The sequence below is a fragment of the Ascaphus truei genome, chromosome 5 (genome assembly GCF_040206685.1).
Source record: "Ascaphus truei isolate aAscTru1 chromosome 5, aAscTru1.hap1, whole genome shotgun sequence".
In the NCBI taxonomy this organism is placed as follows: Eukaryota; Metazoa; Chordata; class Amphibia; order Anura; family Ascaphidae; genus Ascaphus; species Ascaphus truei.
In genome coordinates, this window is record NC_134487.1 from 144,624,209 (window position 1) to 144,646,562 (window position 22,354).

Sequence of the window (22,354 nt, forward strand, 5' to 3'; positions counted from 1 at the left end):
TAAATAAATAAATGACTATAAATAAATACATGTGAAATACATTTTTATTTATAGTGTAGATGTGCAGGGGGTCTCGGGAGCTGAACCGCGTTGGTTTCAAGTCGGGGGACCCCTGCCCCCCGAGATACAGACCCCTTTATGAGGTGCCGGTATCCCTCTGCGTTTAAAGGTCCCGATCACGTGACCGCGACCTGTAAACCAAGCAGAGGGATACCGGCACCCATAAAGGGGCCTGTATCTCGGGGAGCAGGGGGTCCCCGGACGTAAAACCTAAGCGGTTCTGCTCTGGAGACCCCCTGCACATGTACAGTATAAATAAAACACACACATCAATAAAGAATCGTTCTTTACCTTTGCGGCTATGTGCTATGGTAATGAAGCAGCATTTCTGTATTTTAATAATATTGTACAGTGAGCAGGGGGTTCCCTGAGCCAGAAATTAATGCTCAGGGAACCCCCTTCTCCTGCACAATATTATTAAAAATACAGAAATGCTGCTTCATTACCATAGCGTATAGCCGCTAAGGCAATGAAGGGTTAAGGCAGAATAAACAATAAATACATTACATACATATTTTTAATGTGTGTGTTATACCTCCCTGCGTTCACTGTAATCTATGTAAAAAATCCTCCCCCTATTGTGTGTTTTAAAATTCCCTGCCTTCACTGTAATCTATGTAAAAAACCCTCCCCCTATTGTGTGTTTTAAAATTCCCTGCCTTCACTGTAATCTATGTAAAAAAACCTCCCCCTATTGTGTGTGAAGCTTCCCTGCCTTCACTGTAATCTATGTAAAAAAACCCTCCCCCTATTGTGTCTGCTAAGCTTCCCTGCTTTGACTAATCTTTGTAAGTCCCCCTCCCCCTATTGTGTCAGTTAAATCTGCCTTGCCTGTGTTTCTGTGAGTGCAGTGTACTGTATGTAAATGTGGGAAGGGGGATCCCGTGTAAATAACCACACCCACTACCCACTACCCACCTGCACAGGGCCCCTCCGCTGCTGCAAAAAGAGACAAAAATTAAAACATTCAAAGTAATGTCCCCTAACCCCTTAATCACCATAGCGGTTATTAACCGCTACAGTCATTAAGGGGTTAACCCACCCTCACCCACCACTCGGGATGCCTACATACCCTCTCACACTACCCCCCCCCCGTGAGGCCTAACCACCCAGTACCCACAAGGGAGGCCTACCCACATACCATTGGGGAAACACCCCCCCCCACCCCCAGTACCCATAATAAAAACAATACAGTGCCCCACAATAAACATCATTCTATTTATTAAATACATTACCCACCCCCTGTGCCCCCCCCCCCCATAAATACAAGATTTACGCGAGTCCCCGGTGGGCTGGCGGGGCACCTTGACAGACCTACAGTTTACCAGCAGCCCTTTTTACACAGGTTCTGGAGGCCTGCTGGTGGGTCCCGCCAGCACCATGGCCCCCAGGTGGTCTCCTTGGGTAACCGTGGGCCACAATTGGGTCCCCACGGTAGGCCTGCGGATGTCTGGGACCCACAGGTGTCTGCGGGGCATCGGGTGGTTCCCTCGGGGGTCTGGGGAACTCACGGGTGCTCACTACGGGTCCGCGGTGCCCCCACAGAAGTGGGACCACACATCATCATCCCCGCACCTACGGGTCGGTGGTGCCCCCACAGAAGTGGGACCACACATCATCATCCCGCACCTACGGGTCGGCGGTGCCCCCACAGAAGTGGGACCACACATCGTCATCCCCGCAGACTACAGGTCGGCGGTACCCCCACAGAAGTGGGACCACACATCTTCATCCCCGCATGTGTCACCCGTGGAACCACCAGCCTGATACCCTTGGCATACCCGAGGATACCCGCAGGTGGTCTCCAGAGGTCCCACGCAGAACCACGGAACCAACCATGAATGTAAAAAAAATAAACCTGGCCTATACATTCAATACATACACCCTCCCCCCCAACACCTACAGTACAATAATGTGCAAAATAACTATTATCCAGATATGGATAATAGATTAATTGGCCATTATTAAAAACATTAACTAGCATATACAAATAAATAAAGTACTACTGACCTCATCAATACGAAGTGTCCGTCGCCAGCAAAATCCTTGTCTTGCCCACAACATACATAGCAAATACAAAGCCAATACATTGCAATTACATTCAGATATCAATTAACCCCTTAAACACCTTATCAGATAATAACCGCAAAGGTGATTAAGGGGTTAAGCCACAGTGGCCCGATACCCACCCTTCACCCATGAATTTTTAGTGGCTTCATCATGCAACTATATATATATATACTGTATATATATACAGAGAGAGAGAGAGAGAGAGAGAGAGAGAGAGAGAGAGAGAGAGAGAGAGAGAGAGAGAGAGAGAGAGAGAGAGAGAGAGAGAGAGATACAGTATATATATATATGGAGAAGAGTGACCTAAGCGCAAATATGACAGGGAAGAAAGAAAACACAAAAGGGATCATAGGGCAGTATATCTATTAATGCATAAATATTAAGATGGTAAGGTATGCGCTTACACAGATATGATAAGTAAGAGCCTGTAATCCTCTCAGGGACTCGCGAACGTATCTTTAAAGGTCTTCTTTGTAAACTGCTGGATCTCCAGATTTCTTCTCCACAGGCAATCAGCTGCAGCTACTCCAGGTGCTCCTTGTCTCAGGCACTCACGTATCTCTATGGATGGATCTCACAAGAGGGGGGGGGGGAGGGGGGAGTGGGGAGGAAATAATGGAAGGGAACAAAATATGTGTAAAACCTTTTAATCTAAAAAAGACTTGATAAAATATAGGTGATCAACTCACATTGTGTGAGAAAATAACAAGCAGTAGAGAGTGTTTTGCGCGTCTCTCACACTCGTGTAGAATCGCCGGTTACCAGTCTTCTCCGCAATCTCCGCTACTTCCGTACCACGTGATCGGCCGTGGCGTGTGACACTGCTTGTGACGCGGCCCGGCTCTCACGAGATTCACTGTCTGCCAATGCAGGGGATCACTGCCGGAGCTCCTCGTGAATGTCTCTCCACATAGGCTTCTTGGCGTGTCTCTCTCTCTGCTGCTAGTCAAAGCGGGAAAAAGGATGTGACGTACTACAGCCAATCAGAGTAGGGATGGAGTTCCCACGCTCTGATTGGCTACCATACCATGTGAGGGCGGCCATGTGTCTTTTCATGACATCATCTTAAAGGCAATTGAAGCAAAGCCATTCTGATTGGCTGTGCTTTCATTCCCTTTAAGTGACGTCATCATTTTTTTTTTTATCGGCCAAAACACATGGTTTTCACGGCCCAATCAGGAACGTGGGAACCATGATGAAAAATGTGACGTCATAGGCCTTTAAAAGCCTATGTCGTCTCATTTTGAAGCCAGACGCCGCCGCGAAGGAAGGACCTCCAGGGAAGAAAAAAGGCCAGGGCATGGCCGAAGACGGAAAGAAGACCCCACCCTGCCCGGAAGAAGATAGAAGAAAGAAGAATACAGATGAAGATGGATTACAAATAGAAGACCCGTGGATTGATTTGGATTTTTAGTTTAAAGTTTATTTTTTTATGGTTTATTATTTTATGGGTTCCTGTGCCTGGTGGATTGGTTCGTGAGTAAGGTGCGCAACGGGAGTCAATGGGGGCAAGTAATGGTAAGTGAACTAAAGAAATGTATTTTATTTAACTTGAGATATATAAAATATATATATATATATATATAGTTGCATGATGAAGCCACTGTACAAATTCATGGGTGAAGGGTGGGTATCGGGCCACTGTGGCTTAACCCCTTAATCACCTTTGCGGTTATTATCTGATAAGGTGTTTAAGGGGTTAATTGATATCTGAATGTAATTGCAATGTATTGGCTTTGTATTTGCTATGTATGTTGTGGGCAAGACAAGGATTTTGCTGGCGACGGACACTTCGTATTGATGAGGTCAGTAGTACTTTATTTATTTGTATATGCTTGTTAATGTTTTTAATAATGGGCAATTAATCTATTATCCATATCTGGATAATAGTTATTTTGCACATTATTGTACTGTAGGTGTTGGGGGGGAGGGTGTATGTATTGAATGTATAGGCCAGGTTTATTTTTTTTTACATTCAGGGTTGGTTCCGTGGTTCTGCGTGGGAACTCTGGAGACCACCTGTGGGTATCCTCGGGTATCCCAAGGGTATCAGGCTGGTGGTTCCACGGGTGACACATGCGGGGATGAAGATGTGTGGTCCCACTTCTGTGGGGGCACCGCCGACCCGTAGTCTGTGGGGAGGACGATGTGTGGTCCCACTTCTGTGGGGGCACCGCCGACCCGTAGGTGCGGGGATGATGATGTGTGGTCCCACTTTTGTGGGGCACCGCGGACCCGTAGTGAGCACCCGTGAGTTCCCCAGACCCCCGAGGGAACCACCCGAGGCCCCGCAGACACCTGTGGGTCTGACCCGGGGCTCCCAGACATCTGCGGGCCTACCGTGGGGACCCAATTGTGGCCCACGGTTACCCAAGGAGACCACCTGGGGGCCATGGTGCTGGCGGGACCCACCAGCAGGCCTCCAGAACCTGTGTAAAAAGGGCTGCTGGTAAACTGTAGGTCTGTCCAGGTGCCCCGCCAGCCCACCGAGGACTCGCGTGGGGCTGTGTTATGAACCCTGTATGTGAAAGAAGAAATCTTGTATTTATGGGGGGGGCACAGGGGGTGAGTACTGTATTTAATAAATAGAATGATGTTTATTGTGGGGCACTGTACTGTTTTTATTGTGGGTACTGGGGGTGGGGGGGGTGTTTCCCCAACGGTATGTGGGTAGGCCTCCCTTGTGGGTACTGGGTGGTTAGGCCTTATGGGGGGGGGGTTAGTGTGGGAGGGTATGTAGGCATCCCGAGTGGTGGGTGAGGGTGGGTTAACCCCTTAATGACTGTAGCGGTTAATAACAGCTATGGTGATTAAGGGGTTAGGGGACATTACTTTGAATGTTTTAATTTTTGTCTCTTTTTGCAGCAGCGGAGGGGCCATGTGCAGGTGGGTAGTGGGTAGTGGGTGTGGTTATTTACACGGGATCCCCCTCCCCACATTTACATACAGTACACTGCACTCACAGAAACACAGGCAAGGCAGATTTAACTGACACAATAGGGGGAGGGGGGCTTACACAGATTAGTCAAAGCAGGGAAGTTTAGCAGACACAATAGGGGAGGGGGTTTTACATAGATTACAGTGAAGGCAGGGAAGCTTCACACACAATAGGGGGAGGGTTTTTTACATAGATTACAGTGAAGGCAGGGAATTTTAAAACACACAATAGGGGGAGGGTTTTTTACATAGATTACAGTGAAGGCAGGGAATTTTAAAACACACAATAGGGGGAGTTTTTTTTACATAGATTACAGTGAAGGCAGGGAGGTATAACACACACATTAAAAATATGTATGTAATGTATTTATTGTTTATTCTGCCTTAACCCTTCATTGCCTTAGCGGCTATACGCTATGGTAATGAAGCAGCATTTCTGTATTTTTAATAATATTGTGCAGGAGCAAGGGGTTCCCTGAGCATTCATTTCTGGCTCAGGAAACCCCCTGCTCACTGTACAATATTATTAAAATACAGAAATGCTGCTTCATTACCATAGCACATAGCCGCAAAGGTAAAGAATGATTCTTTATTGATGTGTGTGTTTTATTTATACTGTACATGTGCAGGGGGTCTCCGGAGCAGAACCGCTGTGGTTTTACGTCCGGGGACCCCCTGCTCCCCGAGATACAGGCCCCTTTATGGGGTGCCGGTATCCCTCTGCTTGGTTTACAGGTCGCGGTCACGTGATCGGGACCTTTAAACGCAGAGGGATACCGGCACCTCATAAAGGGGGCTGTATCTCGGGGAGCAGGGGGTCCCCGGATGTAAAACCGCAGCGGTTCTGCTCCCGAGACCCCCTGCACATCTACACTATAAATAAAAATGTATTTCAAATGTATTTATTTATAGTCATTTATTTATTTATTTATTTAGATTTATTTATTTTTTGGGCAGCTGCTGTGTGTGATTTTTTTTTATTGTGGGTAGCGGGAGTGGGTGAAGGGGGTATTAGCCCCAACGGTGGTTGTTTAGGGCTTGCGGGGGGGAGCGGGAGGGCTTAACCCCTTCATGACCGTAGCGGTATTAACTGCTACGGCCGTGAAGGGGTTAAGTGCACCCGCAACCCTAAACTCACACCAAGGGCCAAATACCCCCTTCACCCACCCCCGCTACCCACAATAAAGCGGGCACGGTGAGTTAACCCCTTCATTGCCTTAGCGGCTATACGCTATGGTAATGAAGCAGCATTTCTGTATTTTTAATAATATTGTGCAGGAGCAGGGGGTCCCCTGAGCATTAATTTCTGGCTCAGGGAACCCCCTGCTCACTGTACAATATTATTAAAATACAGAAATGCTGCTTCGTTACCATAGCACATAGCCGCTAAGGTAAGGAACGAGTGTTTATTTATATATGTTTTTTATTCATACTGTAGATGTGCAGAGGGTCTCCGGAGCAGAACCGCTGTGGTTTTATGTCCGGGGACCCCCTGCTCCCCGAGATACAGGCCCTTTTAGGGGGTGCCGGTATCCCTCTGCTTGGTTTACAGGTCGCGGTCACGTGATCGGAACTTAAACGCAGAGGGATACCGGCACCTCATAAAGAGGCCTGTATCTCGGGGAGCAGGGGGTCCCCGGACCTGAAACCAACGCGGTTCAGCTCCGGAGACCCCCTGCACATGTACACTATGAATAAAAATGTATAGTACTGTAAGTTAGGGGTTATAGGGGACGGCTTTAAAGACAACAGCTCGCAAATGCCCCAATGCGTTTTTACACGGCATTGCAGTATTGCAGCCAGTGGGAATAAAATGCTTAAATCACAGCCGCGAAAATAACGCTTTATACCCCGGGAGAAAACGACACAAAACCGCACATCACCGGGATCTCCTGAAATTCGCGGAGCTAGCCAAGTAAGAATAAAGTTGGTCGCCACTGTATGCCCCAAGAGACCAATGAGCCAATGGGACATGCACCCATTGACCCATTGGCTCATTGGTCTCTTGGGGCGTATCTTTCACTCTTTTTTCATTTCGGCTTGGGATGGCTGTGGGGGTGTGGCCACAGGCATGACGCTGCACATGAGGGGCCGCCCCCATTGATGACGCGATCGACAAGGATTTTCCCTATGTCTCTGTGATCACCGGAGTTGAGGCGCACTATGTGCAAGTGTTGGATGCTTAGGGGACATCTCCACAGTGTTTCAGGGCATGATTGTGTGAGAGAGTGGGTGCTACAGCTCCTTTTGGCCTCGTAGCGGTTGGGGGGCGTGGCCGATGAGCGCGTGACGTCATCACGCATTGTGGGCGGTCCTACGTCATCATTTTGACATGAAAATGGGGCATTTGTATGTGTATTTAAGGAAGCATTACTGGTACACTGAATACTCCTTGATAAAGTGTTTTTTGGAAACACGAAACGCGTAGGAGGGATAGTGCCTCCACTTTTTTTTTTTAGATGGATTAATAAAATAATATTTTAACTCCTTTGTTTGGGACCCACTCTTTGGTTGCGGTGCCAGAATTATCCTGCTCTTCATGTCTACCTATTTGCTTCAGGCTGCACACCATCCAGGATATTAGGACTAAGGAACTTCAGTGAGTACTTTTCCAATTTATGATTGCTACATGTGAGTCCAGGGACCATCCCAATGCGGGTTTGATGGTTATTTTTTTAGCCCTACACCTTACCCTTCAGGGTACCTTGGCCCGCCTGGGGACTTTACTACCTTCAATCAGTTTATATATCCTTTTTCTAGTCCTGTGCTATGTAAATATCAATATGTTCAATGGATGCAATATTGAAGCGCCTTTGTCACTTGGAATTTGAACTGTAATGTATACTATACTGTATGAGGTGACATACTGTAATTTTTATTTGGGGGTGGGGTGTTCAAATGATTCTGATGAACAACTGATTCTGATGAACTGTTCAAAAGATTTCTTTGAATTAATAATCCTGCACACATACCCGGACTGGCAAAGCTATATTGTAGCCCCTCCCCCCCTCACAAATAAAGCCTAACAAACCTAAGCGAAATCAACTGCTTATAGACACCTCCCTGTGGGCATGCACATGCATGTGTGAATCTGGCCTCCAGACTCTACACAGTTCTTCAAACCCTGAAACACAATGAATGGCTCTGTGGGAGGTGTTGATAAGCAGTTGAATTCACTTTTCTTTGTTAGGCTTTGTTTGTGAGGGGAGGAGGGGAGGTGCTACTACTATAGCTTTGCCAGTCTGGGTATATGTGCAGATTATTAGTTCAAACAATCTTTTGAACAAGTCATCAGAATCAGTTTTTTGAGACAACAACTCGCGATCGCCCACTTGAGTTTCTCGATGGTATTGCAGACAATGCTAAAATGCCATATTTTGCACTCGATAAAAACATGAGTCAACACCCAACTTAAGGTGGTACGGTTGGAAGAAATCACGCGCCATGACATGGGTATTCCGAGGTATACAATGCGTGAAATGTTTGAATAATGGCCGCTGCATCTGTATATTGTAGTAAAACGACCAGCCCCCATTGATTTGAATAGAAGTGGAGACTCAATTTTCTGCTCCGATGGAATGGTGAACAAAATCTCTCCTTAGAAAACGAGCAATAATGATGTTCCCGTGAACCACAAAAGGGCTTCTACAGTGCCCGCACTCATGACATTAAGGAAACATTCTAAGGGCATCCTGTGGATCAACTTGATTGTTCAAATATTCTTCAGTGATCCTGAAGCTGCACTAAAAAAAATAAAAAAAAATCAGAAAGGTAGTTGTCAGTAGAGATGGGCAAATCTGCCTAAATCTATTTCCCAAATTTTCTCGCATTTTCACCCCAAAATCAGTTTTGCAGTGTTTTAATCCGTGCAGATTTATCAATAACCACCACTGGATACAACCCGCGGATGTATTTCTAGAATCTAATTCAAGGATTCAGTAATACGTTGGCGGGATTTAAATAGTATACTTGTTTGTATTTAATGGTATTTTGTTTGGAATATTTTCTTGTTAACATTGATTGTTAGAGTGTACATGGTGCATAGATTGTATGCATCATGTATACAATGTAAATTCAATATTTTGATTGGCATTTGATGCTTTTGATTGGAAGATGAGATTTGATTTTTTTAGGAAATAGGATTTTATTTTACTGTGGCTGATATGGAGAAGTGGTATTTTTATTAGAGCAAGTTTTTGTTAACCCTTAAACATTTCTTTGTATATTGGTGTTATATGTGTGTGTGTATGTATATATGTGTGTGTGTATATATATATATATATATATATATATATATATATATATATATATATATATATATATATATATATATATATATATATATATATATATATAACCCACTGTACAAATGAATGGGGGCAGGGTGGGTGACCGGATGCCCATCATTGCCAGGGGGTAAGTAGAACATAATTTATTTATGCTGATTTATGTGTTTATTAATGGGCAAATAATCTATTATCCATATGTGGATAATAGTTATTTTGCCCATTACTGGATTGTATGTGTTAGGGGGCGGTTGGGATGTGTGTTGTATATTGCTATGTTTATTGGGGGCAATTGTGTGCCTTAACCCCTTCATTGCCTTAGTGGTTAGCCGCTAAGGTATTGAAGCTGCTTTAATGTATTTTTATTAATAGTGTGTGGGAGCAGGGGGTCCCCTGAGCTGAACTGCATTGATTTCTGCCTCAGAGACCCCCTGCTTCCCGAGTTACAGGCCCCGATTTGGGGCATCGGTGCCAGTGTTGCCGCCATGTTAATAGTGTCCACGTCGTGTATGGGACGCTATAAAGATGGTGGCGACACTGGCACCGATGCCCCATACCTTGCCCTATAAATCATGAAGCAGGGTGTCTCTGAGGCAGAAATCAATGTGGTTCAGCTCAGGGGACACCCTGCTCCGGCACACTATTATTAAAATGTACATTAATGCAGCTTCATTACCATTGCAGATAGCCGCTACGGTAAGGAATTATTGTTTATTGATGTGTGTTTTGACAGTAGTGTAGATGTAGGGGGTCTCCTGAGCTGAACCGCATTGGTTTCAGCCTCGGGGGCCACCTACTTCAGGAGATACAAGCCCCTTATGGGGTGCCGGTATCCCCTGCAGAATATAAATATCCCGGTCACGTGACGCGGGAGCTTGAAAGTGCAGGGGATACCGGCACACCATAACGGGGCCTGTATCTTCTGAAGTAGGGGGCCCTCGGACCTGAAACCAATGCGGTTCAGCTCAGGAGACCCCATGCTCATGTACACTATTATTAAAATGTTTTTATTTAGTGTACGATCGCCTGTAACAGCCTGGCATGGAGATACAGAATCTCCATGCAAATGTTACAAGCGGCTTTTTCTCTATCAGCTAGCGTACGTGAAGTTTAAGAACGCTAGCAGGGGGAAAAAAGCAACAGGTACGCTGTGGCAGTTTTGAGCACATACGTTAAAAAATGGCCTCAAGGCCTTAGTGAATCGCGTCTCCGGCCTCACTTTTTAACGTATCTGCTTTTTTATTTCATCCGGACGCCAAAGCATTGAGCTTAGTGCATAGCCCCCTAAATCATAGTAAAGTTTATGTTTAACAGCCCTCTTGTCTGCATCACAAGACATATATTATGTGGTTTGTTGTGCACCAATAAAGGGATTTCTTTTTATGGGAAGTGCTCCTCTTGACACAACCCATTTGTCTTGACAATTCGTCTAATTCCTGGTAGCACACACCCAGAATCTACACTATACCATAATAGTGGTTAGAGCGAAGTCCCCTGTTCTTCATCTTTACAACCCTGTCTACCTGATGCCTATGGGCTTTGGAAGTAGGATGGAATAGCATTGTGGGACCATCAATATTCCCCAGGATGCTCCTCGCTAATCTCACAATCAATGTCACCCAGATCTTCGTCAGCAACAACTGTCACATCTGAATCAGTTGCCTGTGCTGCAGAGATCTCTGTAGCAGCCTGTAAAGTGTACTTGGCCCTTTTTTGTGGCTTCAAATATTTATGTTTTTTTCCTCAGGATTACTGTACTAGGCATAGGCAGCATATCCAGGAAATTTCTCCTCACCGTCAGCAGCAGTGAAGTTGGCAGTATTCAGAGCCTTTGGTGACAGACCAGATTGCTTCATGTACAAGGTGCCCAAGTACAGCAGCATCAAAAGGAAAAGGAACCACAGAGGTGATAGGAGCTGGCAGGGCCAGAGGAATACCAACAGTTGTCAGGGCACCTTTTTAAGCTGTTCTGGGATCATGTGAGGCCACAACTGATTCTTGTTGATATCTTGTCATCTTAGGCTGCATATGTGGCGTCTTTCATCTTCTCATCAAAGCCTCTTCTTCCCATCTGCCAAGAATGGTTCCCCAGATATATCATACTGGGTTCCCCAGGTCAACGTACCTAAGTGCCTCTTTAATGTGAAATTTCCAACCTTATAGCTTCAGCACACATGCACAATATATTCTTATACTTATATACATGTGCTTAATTTCTCTGATACATCCTAATCTTCCTGGGTGTTATCATAAAACATACAAACATTGCAAACAAAAAAATAACAGCAGCCACAACAGGAACAAAGCACCTGTAATGGAGCGGCCCTGTAGGCAAGGTCAGTTAAGAGTCCACACACTGCATTTTAGGCTGTTTCAAAATGTTGGGTGGTTTATTTCTTCACAAACACAACAAAACATTGGAGACACTGTCCCTTTAAGGCAAGAAACAAAGTACAAAAATAAAGCCTTCTCCATCTTGGGAGACTTACTAAACAGTACAGGCCCTAACTACCTGGCTGGCTAGATAGCCAAGTTACTAGCCCCAAAACATACAACACAATATCAGCGAATAATATTAAAAGTATGTTTCTGAGTGTGCTGGTCTGGCGTCTCCGGTTATTCTATGTGAACATCAAATGCTTGCATTGCACTCCTGCTTCTCCAAGGAAGACTCTTAGGTCCACTCCTGACCTGTTTTTATGCAGACTTCTCTGTGGTGCGGCGCTTTAGGATCCCCACTGTTTCCAGGCAAATCCCTCTGTGATCAAGAAGCCTGGGTCCCTGTGGGCTGGAGCTTGGTTGGTGCTGGGTGTGAATTCCAGCAGGGTCACAGGCAATCCTCTGAGATCCTCCTCTCTTATAAAACAGCAAGGGGAACTCTAACAGGGACTCTGACAATCAGATTAAACCCTGTTTAATCAGAAGTTAATTCGACAGCAGCTCAGGCAACAAACATGACCCCAGTGTTTAGTTTCCTTATTTATGCTGAGGGAGTGAGTTAACTCCTTCACACCAAAGAGGACAAAGGACTTTTTGAAACCACAGCTGCATTTAATCTGAACCCTTTCAGTCTACATCTGTGTTGCCCCAAATACAGACGCCTGTCGGGGTTCCCAAGAGCTTCTCCCTCTGCACACATACAGTGTGTGAAGGGTTAATATCTTTGTTTGCTTACTGCTCTATTTTGTCAGCTCCACCCTCTGGAATGCTAATGATCCAAGAGGACAACATACATTTTGAATCCACAGCTGCATTCAATCTGAACCCCTTCAGTCTACATCTGCGTCGCCCCAGAGGCAGACAGCCTTTGGCTAAGCCAAAGGGTGTGAGCTATTTGCTGCCTTTGCTGATGTTTGGTGATGTTAAAGCTGCTGTATTTCAATATGAAACCCACCAGCCCTTTTATCCCCTGCACCCAATTTTCCAAGTCTAACTGTTCATGAAATATATGGAATTGACTGTATAACCCGGTTCATTGATGTAACCATGTATTGTTATAACTCTGTGCCCAGGCCATACATTGAGAGTTACCTTTCGTTTTCAAGTATTACTTCCTGGTAAAACATTTTTATAAATAAATAAATACATATACTCACTACAATGTGTACCAGTCAATTCAGTTCCAGTTTGGTCAATACCCTTTTGGTTACCTGTATGTGGTATGTATATAATATACAAGGTTGGCATACCACCATCTGGCCTAGGTCTACCCTGTACCATAATACCAGAAAATTTAGTTCCAGATAGATTACTACTCTTAGGTTACCTATGTGTGCTTGGTGTATAATATATTGGAAATTAGGTTGGCATAGAGATACTACTATCTGACCTGTCTCCACTGTGTACCACTATAACAGTTAATCAATTCAAATTGGGTTAACACAATTAGTTTACCTGTGTTGGGTATATAGTTTGGCATGGAAATCAGAGATGTGAAAAATTTTCACAGAACTTTGTAAATAATGCAAAATTGACCCTTTGTTTAGCACAAGCAAAGCATTTTTCCATTATACCAACATTTGCAACAGAGAGAGATAGGTAAAAGGTATTTTTCAGGGTCTGGATCTCTAAGTTTCATGCATCATTTAAGACTGATTTAAAAAGTGTTTGATCCTGTAAAGCATGGTGAAATATCACATAAAAATGTATATACTGTGAGCATAGTTGGGGCAGTTTCCCATATCTTTAATAGAAATACCTTACTCTAACCTGTCTTAGTTTAGTTTTCCTTTTATTTTGAGTTCTCCATATTTTTAAAAAGCCTAAAACCAAACAAATAAAGTTTGGGCAATAACAAAACACTTTATTTATAATATTCTACAACCCAAACCACAACCAACTGAAAAACACAAATCATTTTTAGAGTCAAAACCCCAGTGAAAGTGCACCTTTTATTGCAATACTTCAAGGTTTACTTCAGCTGCAAAATGTGTACACAAAATCATATCCTACTCCTACTGTATGAATGGAAATCAAATTGCATTTACTTTGAAAAAGGTGCTGTGTTTTTTGCATCAGTTTTGCAGCCAGGAGAGTTTAAAAAAAAAAAAACAGATCACTTAAAGTAGGTCGCTCCTACTAGTGCCAAAATAAACTAAAAGCAGTGGCATATAGTTACAAATGGTTGATACATTTTAAAAGAGTGCTTCTTTTTTGTTGTACTATTTCCTTTTTTAGTAAAAAAAAAAAGAAGAATTAAAAGGATGGCAGTTGCAAATATAAAATTACAGATTTATCGTATGTTACAAATTGTTATTTATGTTTTACCCTTGTGACTATTAGCTTTCCCCATTTGCATACTCTTTTTTTAGGCTATGCTTATAGTGCCTGCGACGCTACGGTGACGTCAGGCTATGGTCGCTGGAAAAATCAAATTGAGATGACTTCCAGCAATCGCGACCGAGCTGTCGCATCGTACTTACTATAAGAGCACATGATGGCAGCAATGCATTTGTTTTGACGCGACGTCGCTTTGCTGTCGCGGCAGTATTAGCGCAGCCTAAAATAGACCCCCCAGAGGTCCTACACATTACCTATTTCCTTGCTTCCTGTAGCCTACATAAAATATAAAAATGTATTTGTAGAATATTTTCAATGCTATGCATTTCCATAAGCTTTTGAAAGAACATTCCGTCCAAGGGCCAACGTGAACTAATGGCAAGTTTATTAGGTAAAATGTAGCTGATTGGAATCTTTTTAAGTAAACCAGTTATACTAATAAGTATAATTTGTTTTTCTTTGTAAAAGGAATTGAATTAAATTTAAACATTTGCCACGAAAGCCAAATCTTTTAAAGTGTGTCTAATATATCTTATCAGTAACATATATAACTGTAATATTTTCAATTGCTTATATGGAAGGACGTGTTCAATAAGTAGAAATCTTTACTTCCAACCCATTCACAATATTTCTCTACATATTGCTGTTCATGAATACTTTTTAAGAATGCAATATTTTATAGCACTTCATTGCAACAGTGCTTGCTTTTGCCAACAAATTATTATCACACGTCCGACAAACAGTTTCAATATATACCGTGTGTAGCTTTACTTTGACGGGTGGATTGTGTCCATAGAAGTGATGAAATAGTTTGTATCTCTGCTGCAGGCCATACGTGCAAAGCTTGACTAAGTGTTCCATTTCCACCTGCTGGACTACATTTGGATCATATGCTTATTGTCTTTGTTGTAAGCATGTCCTGCATATCAAGCTTCAAAATTTCATTTTGATTTCTGCTATAGAAGGTCACATTATGAAGTATTCTCTATGAATCACTCTATAAAGTAGGTTGATATGAGGTACTGTAACATGTCAAGGAACATCATAAATTGGACATATGTCTTCCATTCAAGCTCTGTGAATGACAAGCAAAAATGGAACTCTGAGGCTAATAAATTACCGAATATATATCTTTCCATGTTTCTGGAAATGTTTGGAGTTTAGTAAATGGTAAAACAACATCAAAATGTTACTATAATATACATTATTAGGCTATATTAAATATGGACCATATACATTGAATGTAATAAACAAACATGCAGTTTAGTATAAAATGAGTGAGTCAGCACAATGGACATAACGTACAATAGAAAGACTACTGAGTAGAGATATGCAAACTTGCTGCATGTTAGTTTGCAAATTATTTTATTAATTTTACATACAATTTGCAAAACTTCAGTGAAGGACAGAGGGAGTTAATAAAAACAACGGTGTAAAATGTCATCCTTTTAGTGAACTTTTTAAATTTTTGGGAAGATGGTTAATTTTCACTATTTTCAATTTTTTTTCATTAATTGTATTTATGTGACCTGCACATTGTTCATTTCATAATACATATCATGGTCATGTGAACCTACTAATCACAATGTATTTGTAAGATTGTAAGCTCTTCAGGACAGGGACTTTTTCTCCTAATACACAAAGATGCTGAGCCCCTCACGGCAGCACTTCAATCCAATTCAGCCTGCAGTGCCGCCTCACTGTATTTCTATGGCTTCCCATGTTCATATAAAGGGGCATAAATAAGCACATTGGCAGTCAATGGGCAACCAAAAAAAAAAAAATACAATAAAAATACTAAAAATAACATACAATCAATGTTTTTCTTACCTTTGATGTCTTCAACCTCTACGACTGCAGCAGGGAAATCTTCATCCTCGACGCAATGCTCCTCAACTTCTGCTAAGTTATTCTGTTCTTCTATTCTTTCTTTTGTCCTCTTTACTTGTAATTCAATCCAATGTGGCGGAGATTATCCCGTCAGCTTCTTAAGCACAAATAAAATGGGACAGACCTTTGGCAAATGCACTATTAAAATATAGGTTATACTGCTGCGCCAGCCTTTATTCTAAAACTTGCCTTGGGAAATCTGGGGCAATCACCAACATGACTCAGGTACATGCTGGGTACATGCTGCACATTTAAGTGACATTTCTGCAGAAAGACTAATGGTCCATCAGATTAACACAGCAGGGGTCCCTGGCAGTCCCATTCAGTGCCTTAAAAGACCCAAAGTGAGGAAAATAAATCCATTCAAAAACGGAAAAAATTAAAAAGGGAAGTCGTCTATATTCTTTCAATTTTCTTTTTTTCAAATATGAATAATTCTAACTGACCTTGTGTGCCAAATTAGAGGCTGAGGAAAAAATCATCATCAAGATGAAACATATAGCCTGCAGATGAAATGCATAATTGTACAAATCCTTTTGTGATCTTCTTTTCGTAAGAAAACAATTAAACAATAAGAAGTCATTGAGGCCTCTCGGGCAGGGGAGCACAAACGTTTTGAGCTGCGTCCTACTGCCAGCTCTACCTCGCAGTCGCGCCCCCCATTCACTTGTGTGCGGCGTCAAATGACATGACGTCACATGACTCCGTTTCCATGGAGGCTCTGTGTGACGTCACCCTGCGGCAACATTTGATGCTGTGTTGCCATGGTGACGTGTCACAGCGTCTGAATTGAGGTAAGTTTTATTGTTGCAGAGGCCTCAGGCGATCCCCCGGCATTTAATTTAAATGCCTTGGGGAATAGCGCAGGGTCCCCCCCCAAAAAAATCTAGCGCACACCCCACTTTGCGCATTGCTGCCCTGGGGAACACTCTATCTAATGTATACATCTAGTAAGCTTCCAATTGTAATAAAGCTATATCTTTTTCAGTATGTGCAATTGTCTTTTGTATTTGTTCGATACCCATACGTTTGAGTGATGCTACTGTATGCTTAAATTCCATGCAATAAGCGATTAATGCAGTGTTTTATGGTTGATTTTACTTCTATGCTCAATAAACCTAGTTTTAAGCATACACCATACACCAATCCACAGGAACATTTTATTGTGTACACTACATTAGTAGTTGTACACGTAATTCTGCTTTTGATCTCAAATTTCTAACCACTTCTTGGGTGGCAGAATTCATTCCCGGTGTTTAGACTATTACATACTGAACAATTGAAGCATCTATAACACTCATGTTTAGGGTTACTCAAAAAATGTGATGCACACTGACTGGCACTGAGTTTGGAGCAGGTTCAATAACCCGTGTCGGCTCCTTGTGATCTTGGGCAAGTCACTTTATCTCCTTGTGCCTCAGACACCAAAAACATAGATTGTAAGGTCCACGGGGCAGGGACCTGTGCCTGCAAAATTTCTCTGTAAAGCGCTACGTAAAACTAGCAGCACTATACAAGAACATGCTATTATTAGTATATTATTATTCTTTACTATCAGCATGGATGAGAATATCTTTAAGATTCTCACCTTTTTGGTAGGCAAACCTTGGATGATTTTTACATATTGAACACAATACTCATCTGTCTGCAGCACCCTCCAAAAATAAATCTTACTTCGACATACTGTATGCCATATATAAGTTCGCATACGAGGGTGCCATATTACTACCCATGGCCCTTCCTATGGTTTGTAAATAAAAACTATTCTCAAATCTGAAATAGTTTTTATATAAAATGAAGTGTAGAAGTAGCATAATGAAATCAACCGGTGGGTTTGTTATATGTTTTTCTTCAAAATTTCTTCTAACAACTCTCAGAAAGATTTATTTTTAACACAATATACCCTGATAAGGTGATCTATTACTGTCTGTATATTGATGATCTGTTCTTCATTTGAGAGGGCACAGATGAGGAACTTGTTTTGTTTTTCACATATTTGGATTAACTCCTACACCAATCTGCTTTACAAAAAATTGGAGCAGTACACAGATCTCCTTTTTTAATGTACTAATCACATATGATGGGCATCAATTGCACACAGACCTTTATCGCAAGCCAACAGATAGAAACTCTAACTGCATGCATCCAGCTTCCACCATGAGTCTCTTAAAGAAATGTTACCATCTTCTCAAAAGATCAGGGCATCTAGGATAGGGGATAGGCCAGAACAACTGGAGCAAACATTGACAGAGATTAAGACAAGGTTTCTATCACACAGACATGTATCAATGTTCCACCCCCCACTCCCCACTGGTAGATTACACAGCCTACGCTACCTAGTATGTGCTGCAATACCTGTTTGGAGCAGGAGAGCTGAGCTGATCTGCGGTAGTGTGGAGATCAGGACAGGCTTAGCTTCTTTCTCTTGCTCTTTCTCTTTGGTGTTCAGCGCCTCCAGCTGTGATGGGTTCCAGGGTATCCAGAAATCAGCCCCCACTACTGCACTCTTTTCCCCTCAGCGCAAAGACTGACACTCAGACTGGGGTATATTAGCACAGGATCTTTATTGGGTGGCACTCACTGCAGTTCTTCCTCACAGCGGTGCATGGTCTCAGAGGTTCCATTCCTCTGGATGGTGAAGGCCCTGATCTTTCAGGTCTATGTGGCTGTGTCAGGAGCCAGGTTCCACGCACCTTCACACGCAGGCGCACTACTCCCCTACCTGCCCTGACGGCCGCTGATGGAGCCAACCACTCGCGCGCTCACACGCGCACTCCCGCTTCTTCCGCGCATGCGCACAGCTCCTCCTCATGCCGGATGGTGTCCTCGCCCGGGCGCATGTGGGCTGGGGTCAAAGCGGGATTTCCCGCCTCTGGATCATGGCGCATACTCCATGTGCACGGTGCACACGCACCCAAGCTCCATTGCAACAGGCACTGATTGCCTCAGCACTCTCACCTGGCTTCCTTACCATAGCCTATCACAGGCCCGCACAAACATGCCCCGGTTCCGCTATGTTTGTTACGATTGTGCTCGCCACAAACCGGGACCGGACCGCAGGGCTGAGGTGGGGTTATATAATCACTGACCTTATTCTGCGCAGACTGATCCGGAGTGTGCAGTTCATAGTCGTACATGGCAGGGTCAGGATTGGAGAAGGCAGCATCGTTGTTATTCAAGCAGGAGTTCGCATCAGGTAGTCAGGAGTTCCCCGCTTCAGCTAAGGAGCGTGAGCACGGGAGTGGCCTCTGCACGAGGAGCGGGCTCGTCCCATGATGCCAGTCTCAGCAGGGGGAGACAGCAGGCTGGCCGAAGTACACCGCTGGGCAGCATCAGGGAAAACCAACGCTTCAGCACAGAAGTTCAAAGCAGGCCTCTGCGTGGAGAATAGCAGCAGGCCTCAGAAAATGAAGGGTAACCACTGCTAGGGGAGAATGCAGCAGGTACCAGGAGCCAGTGCTGGCTAAACAACACTTCAGCACAGGAGTCAGGAACAGGCCTCTGTGTGGAACTAGCAACAGGCCTCCGGATACTCAGGAACTAGAGATGAGAACATGAGAGGTTAGTACACAAGGAGGCAAGCTAGGCGGCTTGTGGCAGAGACAGTAACGTCCAGAGAAGGATTATGCTCGGCTCTGATTCAGAGCCCAAGCCCAACATATAAAGGCCGGAGATCCAATTACAGTGGGAGGGTGTGTGAGCATTCCTCCAATGATGGGGCACAGGGCAGAAGCTGCAATGAGAGGCAGCACATGTGCCACTGATTGCCAGAGGAAGCCTTTGTAACTGCAGAGGTCTGCAAGGCTAGAATCAAAGCCAGGAGCGGATGCCTTACAGTTATGTACTATCTTTGGTCAACATCCCATTCTTTGGTACAGTTACAGATATGTATCATTGTGTATATAATAATACACATTTGGACATATGAGGACATATGAGGAAGAACCATATTACCAAGTACTGTGTAGGGTTTTGGCATTGCAATGGTTAATGTTCCCTTATTGGCTGTGATTTTATTAATTCAAGAGACTAAATCACGGAGGGAGTTCCCCTCGTGGTCATTATACCCCTGATGAAATGAGACATTTCTCACATACCGCATTGGGTGAGGTTGGTTACTACAAACATCCTGCTCCCTATACCTCTGTTACAGATGTCGGTGAGAGCGGTGATTAAAGTGGACTGAGAGGAATCTGATTCCAAGGGCCCTCAACCAGGCTAAATGTGTTGAAAGATAGTGAAAATCTGTCAAGCGCTTCTGTGTGAGGCAGGTCTGAGAATATCTGACACTGGGGTAGGCATAAGGGAGCTGAATAAGGTCACTAATTCCACCGGTGCAGGGGGAAAGATTAACCTCACCTGCTCCTCCGATTGTGGGACCGCTCTCCTTGCCTCCTCCTGCGTGCCGCCGCCGAGATGCAAGTCAGGGAATGGATGGAAGTGCGGCGCAACTGCGCATGTCTGAAAAAGGCTCCCGGATGTCTTGTTCCAAAATAACTTTATTGACACACACCAGGGCTACACCAGCATCTCCCCCTGGTGTGTGTCAATAAAGTTATTTTGGAACAAGACATCCGGGAGCATTTTTCAGACATGCGCAGTTGCGCCGCACTTCCATCCATTCCCTAAATGTGTTGAAAAGCACAAAAGGATGAAGTAGTATGTGAGTGATACTCCAGGTGTTAGTTTTTAGGTTTTATTATATTTTAGTTTCTTAGTGGGTCTGTGCTATGTTGTTTTTTACTTTTTCTATGATACACTGCTGGGGAATTCCACTTACTTCCAGAGTTATTTGACATCAATATTGTACCCTTTTGGTAGGCAAATCCATTTATGAGCACCTTATTTGTGTGTTAATGTGCAATGTGTGCCTATATGAATTGGTCAAGATCTGACTGAAACCCCAGACACTAAGGGTGTGTCCTATTATCTATTCCCCCAGGAACAACTACCTCCTTCACAAATCTATAAAGCAAAAAAGGAAGAGCATGCTTCATAGTGCAAATCAATAAAATAAAAGTTTATTGTAACAAGATTAAAATGATGTATGCAAAATTCTGACGCGACGGAACGCATAGGGCTTTCCTTCTGTTTTGAGGACTGCATGTAAGGAGCCATCTTTTACACAGAGCTGAGAGCAGTGTCTCCTACTGTCTCTGTACGTTCTCCCTACCTACCAATTAGACTGTAAGCTCTTCGGGGCAGGGACTCCTCTTCCTTAATGTTACTTTTATGTCTAAAGCACTTATTCCCATGATCTGTTATTTATATTATCTGTTATTTATTTGATTACCACATGTATTACTACTGTGAAGCGCTATGTACATTAATGGCGCTATATAAATAAAGACATACAATACAATACAATACAGTGGAACTCTGGAGCCAGTAACATCTAATCCAAAGGAGGATTGACGTAACGTCTAACTGAGGCAAACCTGGAAGCTGAACTCCATCATCTGTTTGTCTGCAAGACCCAGGTCCCGTTCGTGATAGTAGCTGAATAATACATGTTTGGCCCTTGCTACTGTTCTCTTACGCTTACTATTTAGCGACTTTTGTGAGTTGCCATTTTTTATCTTGTTACAATAAACTTTTATTTTATTGATTTGCGCTATTGAGCATGCGCTTTCCTTTTTTGTTTTATATAGTCATATTTGTATATATTTGCTGAAAGTCATGACCTCTCATCAGGCCCATCTTAACTGCATTATATGCCCCCGGGCAAAGCATTTCTCAAAAGAGAGAAAGAGAGAGAGAGAGAGAGAGAGAAAGAGAGAGAAAGAGAGAGAAAGAGAGAGAAAGAGAGAGAAGAGAGAGAGAAAGAGAGAGAAAGAGAGAGAAGAGAGAGAGAGAGAGAGAGAGAGAGAGAGAGAGAGAGAGAGAGAGAGAGAGAGAGAGAGAGAGAGAGAGAGAGAGAGAGAGAGAGAGAGAGATATGAGAAACAATCAGTCACCTCACACACATACACAGAGAACCCCAAATATGCCAGAGAATACTGCACATAAAATTGATAATCATGGGGTAAGCGAGGTAGATGAAATGCAGCTGAGAGAAATGGAACCAATCCTCACTGATGTATAATGAATTGAAGGCAGGGCCGTTAATAACGAAAGGCAGGCATGGTGGAGAAATTGTCAGAATGTAAGGTCAGAGTTCATATCACCATGTTAACTCCCGTGCCTCTGCTCAGATCATCCAGGTTCCTTCCACGATATTACCACGATATTGCAGGTGCATGCTGACCGTCATCAACATCCTCGAGAAACTGTGTATGAGCTGTGTGAGGGACAAGGGCCGCGATCAGCCACACGACTGCATCCGTGTCTGGA